This window comes from Salvelinus fontinalis, chromosome 14 (assembly GCF_029448725.1).
Source record: "Salvelinus fontinalis isolate EN_2023a chromosome 14, ASM2944872v1, whole genome shotgun sequence".
Classification (NCBI taxonomy): domain Eukaryota; kingdom Metazoa; phylum Chordata; class Actinopteri; order Salmoniformes; family Salmonidae; genus Salvelinus; species Salvelinus fontinalis.
The window spans coordinates 27,929,642-27,936,366 of NC_074678.1; positions in this window are offsets into that span (position 1 = coordinate 27,929,642).

Genomic DNA, 6,725 nt, shown 5'->3' on the forward strand with positions numbered 1-6,725 from the left:
TTGTTAAAATAAAATCACCTTAGAGCATGAGCATTAGCGTGCGGGGTTTTCCGTTTTATTTTTCGTTGATTGGACACAATCACAATATTTGTGTCTGATCTCTGTGAATGGGATGTAACCTGACTGCAAGGAAGACCTATTGTCCGAGAGCCTTGACAGGTATTAGAAGTCCAAGCACAGTCCTTCTGACAGTGTTCATTTCAATTCCGCGTTTGAGAGACTGCTTTCGGATAAGATATTCCCCCCGGAGAGTTCGTAGTTCAAGCAAGATGAACTCAATCTTCGCTTCCAATTTGCTTCAAGCATGTACAGTGTGGTTGCTTGGTCCGCGTCCCAAGCTTTCAGATGAACAATACGGTCCTATTCCACTCACACGTTGAACGAAATCGAAGCCTACAAGTAGCCGACCGTCTGAATCTCGGAATATCTGAATACAAAAGATCTATAGCATACAGGCTTATGTCTGCTATTACCATAACTCATACCACCATTACTAATATAACAACAAGTGTTTACATTAATGCTCATGAACATTGCACATTTATTACATTAAATAATATATGTAGCCTATTTACCATCATTGAATGATTGTATTACAATATAGCAATAATAAGAACAGTACTAACAATACTACTACTACTACTAATAATAATAATAATAATAATAATAGCCTATTAATATCAATAGAATTTTGATAATGAGCACAATAACTGTAGAATATTATTTTGTCCAGACAACAATTGAAAGAGGAAAATATCAATTTGGAGCATAAGAAATATCAGGGGTTTTTCTATTCACCTTTCATCCTCCCACAGTCGTCAATATTCCACGTTGGTGAAATTACACGGAAACAACGTTGATTCACCCAGCGTGTGCCCAGTGGGCATCTTCTTTCGTTTTCTAAATATATACAACTACAAAACTAGTATTTTTCAATATCAATGCTAACTAGACTCAAATCAGTTGGGTTATCACTTGCAGACTGACAATATAGGCCTATAGGTGAATCAATGTCTAAAAAAAATAAAAATATTCGGAATAATTTGTATAATGGGAATATGATCTTGGATATTTCAGCTAAACTGATAGGATATTTAAAACTTAGCTGATGATTTCATTGTCTCACATTGCAGTGCAATAGGGCCTATACAAACCCCATACGCGGTTTTGTGTTAATATTTCAAATTGAATTTAGTCAAATGAAAACACTCATCAAGCTGATTAAATGAGAGCAGCAGGGATATTACGGGAATACTCCCCACACCAGCCCCACACCAGCGCTAAACCCTGCTTCATGTCTGTATGCCAGGTGTCCCAGTTATATCCACCCCCTTCATCCCCATCCCTCCATCTATCTCCTCATCCAGGACAGTGCGGCAAGGCAAGGGAATCATCCCGTCATACACTTTCATTTTCAATATTCACTTTTCCCCAAAGATTATTCAATTACTTTGATTGTCGAGTGCATTGCAATCATGCATTTGGCTTTTAAATACAGTGTGGAGAAAATGATCTTGGACTGTCAACATTCGGTCATTCAGTTCGATGTATTGATGGATGTAGTAGGCCTATAGTGGATAAAGGCAGAGCACATTTGACAGTGAAACGGCTGGACAAAATGTAGATGCTGTTTATTTTATTCATATACCCACGAACGAATATAAAAAGTAGTCTATATAAAAATACAATAAAGCAAGCGATCAAAATATCTGAAGAGAATTAGACCTATTGAAATAGTATAAACTTCTGCATTTGTTTGATCCCCTGCTAGAAGGTACAAATAAATGGAAGTGGGTAGTACACCTCCTCTTGTGTGCTTGGGAGGAAAAGTCATTGTGTCATTGTAAAATCTAATGATGCATCCCTTAGTATAGGACAATGAGTCCTAGGCTGGAAGCTATAACTCAAGCAAAGGGCAACTTTTCTACCACCACTGTTGACCCAGTCACCTCTAATTAGATATAATATTTCAGTGTAAGAGTTCATTGACATCTGCGATTCACAAATCCATCTTCTAGGTAAAGCACAAGGACCAAGAGGTCTCGCAATACAACCATTCATTCTCACCACTGGACCGCTATATTGTTCATAGGATAACCAGGCCTTCCCCAAAACCAGCTTATAAAATAATATTACACGTTTGCAACCAATAGGCTAGCTTGATTACCCTCAACGAAATAAGGCGTCATCTATGCTTATTATTTAACCCAAGACACACTGAGGGAAGTGGTTTGGTGATTGACAGAAAGCACAAATAACTTGAGGACCTATAGCCTATAAGTATCTTACTTGAAATGCAGTTGATAGTTGTGGGTAATCGACAGAAATATAAATAATCTCCAAGGTCTATATCAAGTCAGGTTGTATAGTTGAACAGGTTGAACCTAACTCAAATGCACATTGGTTGTCCAGTAGTGCAGTAGATTCCAGTAAGAAAACACACACACACACACACACCACACACACACACACACACCACACACACACACACACACACACACACACACACACACACACACACACACACACACACACACACACAGACACACACACACACACACACACACACACACACACACACACACACACACACACACACACACACACACACACACACACACACACACACACACACCGTAGAGTGTGTACTGTGTACACCATACGCTCCATGAGATGATATGCACACGAAAACATTCAACTGTGATTGGGAGAAACATGAATAACAATATAAATAAAAAAGACAATGGTTTATTTATGCTAGCTCTATTTATCTTCTTTTTAAAACATAAATTATATCCTGCTAAATAATTCAAGGAGGAACAATATTTTCATATATTGTAAATTGTGATTGATTTGTGCATTTAATGCATTTGCACAATGAAACTTAAACTACAATAGCGATCATATTCACTCGAATTGAACCTGGAACATTGTGTGCCAAAGGAGAAATCTCGAAATCTCCTTCTTATCCTTATCTAGTTACTTTTGATAAGCCTACGTTGCCTACTTGTCAAAGTGACACAGACACGACAATCACAATGAATGGACCCAGACTTATACAATATACAGGTTTTAACATCACATGAATAAATTAATTTCATAAATTCAAGATGCGTAATATCCATAGGTAGCATCACACTTCTGCCCCTCGTATTGACAAAACACGTACAACTTCATGCAAACCTACCTACTTGGGTGGATTGCAGGCGTCATGTTAATTTCAGCACTACTCCTACTGGACAGCGCTCAACGTGGCGCGAGCGTGGCAGCCAGGTCGTGGCTTTCTCATTTCTTGTTTACTCCAGCTAGCTTCTGCAAGCACGAGGAGAAAGCTGTAACATTTTAATAATATCTGTCTCTCTTTCTCTGAAAATAGAGACACAAATAGAGAGAACCATCGTGGCTGAGGCATGTCAGAACGTGCTCCCCCTTTCTTTGCCAGAAAAAGACAGTGAAAGAAAGGGGGACCTTTAGACGAGGGCAAGGAGAAAATTAAATTGCACTTGGGAGCAAATTCTATTAGGGAATAGTTATTGTCTCCTGCCAGGTCCGGTCCATTTAGGTAATTAGTGGAAGAGATTGCTTGAACAAACGAGCTGTATTTTAGTCAGAAAGCATGTTTCCACCGCAATCTGATTGACTACTATTTTGTGGCTTAATGCGTTATATTTTACATTTGATTGTATTATCTGTAGGCTAATGTAATCAATCCGTTGCTATTATTAGACCACAAATGTGAACCACAACCAGCGGTAGGCTACTTACTATGGCACTATATGGGGAGCTTATAGGTCTTGAAAAATGACCGAACTGAAGACTTAAAAAACAAACCTCACAAACGTTTATTTTGCAATAATGTCTATCTACCTCCCCATATCACAGGCCTACGTTTCAATTGTGAACATTAAAAAGGCTTATATTTTGTATAAAATCAGAATTTCCTTGTTGACAAATAAGAACACGCAGCCCTGACACTGATGATCTACATCTTGAATGAACACCGACTGAAATCTTATAATAAACAAGGGAAACAGAAAATATTCCCTGTTGGATGAAAATACATGGGTGCTTGGGTGCATTAAAACAATGTGATCGACGCATCCAGGAATTTGTACTAGTTCATCGTCCATATCCAATGTTATGCAGACACTGAGACTTACCAAACCTTCTGTCCTTTCAAGTTGAATTGGTCCCTATTTAAACTTCAAAATTAGAGAACAGTATCAGGGCCTGATTCTGAAATATATTGCTCAATTATTCCTCCACTCCACTCCCCCCACCCCAATCCTTTATCAAAAAGCACCCCATTAGGGTACACTGGAGATGGACTGCAAAATATAAAGCAACTGCCCCTAACATTGGCTTCTCTGGCTAAACACACATAGAGCTTTACAGCTAAAAAGAGTCCTCCTTAAATAGCAGTCACATGACACTTGAAGGTCTAGGTGAAACAGGAGAGCCACAGTCAGGCGCTTTGGACTGAGATAATGCATGCAGGTATAAAGCATCTACACATCTACAAACAACTCTTCACCATGCATTATTGAATAATTACACTTAAGAATTATCACAAGTGAAGTAAGCTACATGTAAATATTAGACTACAGCATGCTGACAATGGAATTATTGTAAAATGGATTGAGCCGTGTATGTAAAAACAAATGTTGTGTTGTCACATTAATGGGATATAGTTAAAGTATGCAAACATGGGTGCACTGTTTTCACTGCTATAGTGATATGGTGATATGTCCTCTACTCTCATTGAGGTATGCAGGGGCGGACTGGGACAATAATTCAGCCCTGGTACCTTTTCTGCTGTCACTGTGCTTCTTCTTGTTCTCTTGTCTATCTGTCTCAGCACCTTCTCTGCTGTCACTGTGCTTCTCTTGTTCTCTTGTTCTCTTGCCTGCCTGCCTGCCTGCCCGCCCGCCCGCCCGCCCGCCCGCCCGCCCGTCCGTCCGTCCGTCCGTCCGTCTGTCTGTTTTTATTCCTTATAGTTTATAAAAGCCAAGCTAACGACTTAGGCTATATTGCAAATTAGTGCCTGTCATGCATGTTTCCCTGAATCAACACCTACCCTAAGTGTTAATTACTATTATAGGGCTACAGACTAACATTCCCCTGGTGTTACTGGTGCCACTATCTTTTACAGTTGGTGGCACCAGCCCATGATTTGGTTGGTCCGAAATCATGAGTAATAATCTTATAAAGTAATTCATAGTGCTTTATTTAGAATGTAATTAATAAACTGCTGAGATATTCAAGAAAAACGTTGTTTCATCTAACATGTCCAAGCAGGAACACACGACTCAAGATATTTTGTGCAACCTAATCCAGTAATTGTCATGAATTTTGGCTTGACAATTTAGACTGTAGTTTATATATTTTACAGTCAAAATAGGACTTTTTGTTCAATAGAGATGAATGACATGTATCTTTATGTTCAGTAACTGATATTATAGTCTAATTCATTTGGGGTTCAACACCTGAGGAAGTGGATACTCAAAACACATTAACTGGATCGCTAACTCTAAATATAATACCCACTGCAAGCCATGTACCCATCCAACAGTAAATGTAATGTAAAAACATTGCAGCCGTAGGCTACTACCCATGAGACCTTTAGGCCTATGCCCTCGCCATGGCCGGTGCGCATTTCGCGCGTGCGCCGCTCCATATCCCAAAGCCATACCAAATATCTTGGTTGTAAAATAGTTCCTATTGAGCTGAATATGGAGAGTTGAGAAATAAAAACGATGCCTAGAGAAAGCTGATACCCTCCTCCCTCTATTTGACAGGGACAAGGGGATGAAGCTTCAAAAGCTGTGTTTTCCTCGAAATTGCATTTTGAAATTTTATAGGATCAGAACACATTTTTCTGTTGAGCGCATGGCGGGAGAGGAGAGTGTCTCGCTCATTACAGCAGCTGGCCCCAGTAAAACAGGCGCAGGCAATGGGACACATTTTCATTTCAGGAGTCACGAGGACAATGCACTTTACTGTTTGGCCAAATCATGGTTTTAGCCGCCCAACAAACAGGACGTTTTGAGTGAGGTGACAATGTAGAATGTGGTCTTTCTGTTTTTTACGATCCATGATCTTGGCTGTCTCTTTGGTGCTTCCATGTATGACATTGAATGTGAATTTGCGTGACCTCAGCTCAGTCTATCAGAAAAACCTGCACACTGATCAGCTCATAATGCTTTGAGTATACCAAACATTAGGATCACTTTCCCAATATTGAGTTGCAATTGCACCCCCCTTTGCCATCAGAGCAGCCTCAATTCGTCAGGGCATGGACTCTACAATGTGTCGGTGTCGAAAGCGTTCAACAGCGATGCTGACCCATGTTGACTCCAATGCTTCCCACAGTTGTCTCAAGCTGGCTGGATGTCCTTTGGGTGATGGGTCATTCTTGATACACAGGGCAAACTGTTGACTGTAAAAAAAACAGCAGTGTTGCAGTTCTCGTCACAAACCAGTGCGCCTGGCACCTACTACCACACCCTGTTCAAAGACACAAATATTTTCTCTTGCCCATTCACCCTCTGTGAGGCACATACACAATCCATGTCTCAATTGTCTCAAAGCTTAAAAATCCTTATTTAATCTGTCTCCTCCCCTTCATCTATACTGATTGAAGTGGATTTAACAAGTGAAATCAATAAGGGATCATAGCTAAAAAAAAAAAACTGTCCAGCCTGATGGCCAATCTGCCTCTGGAG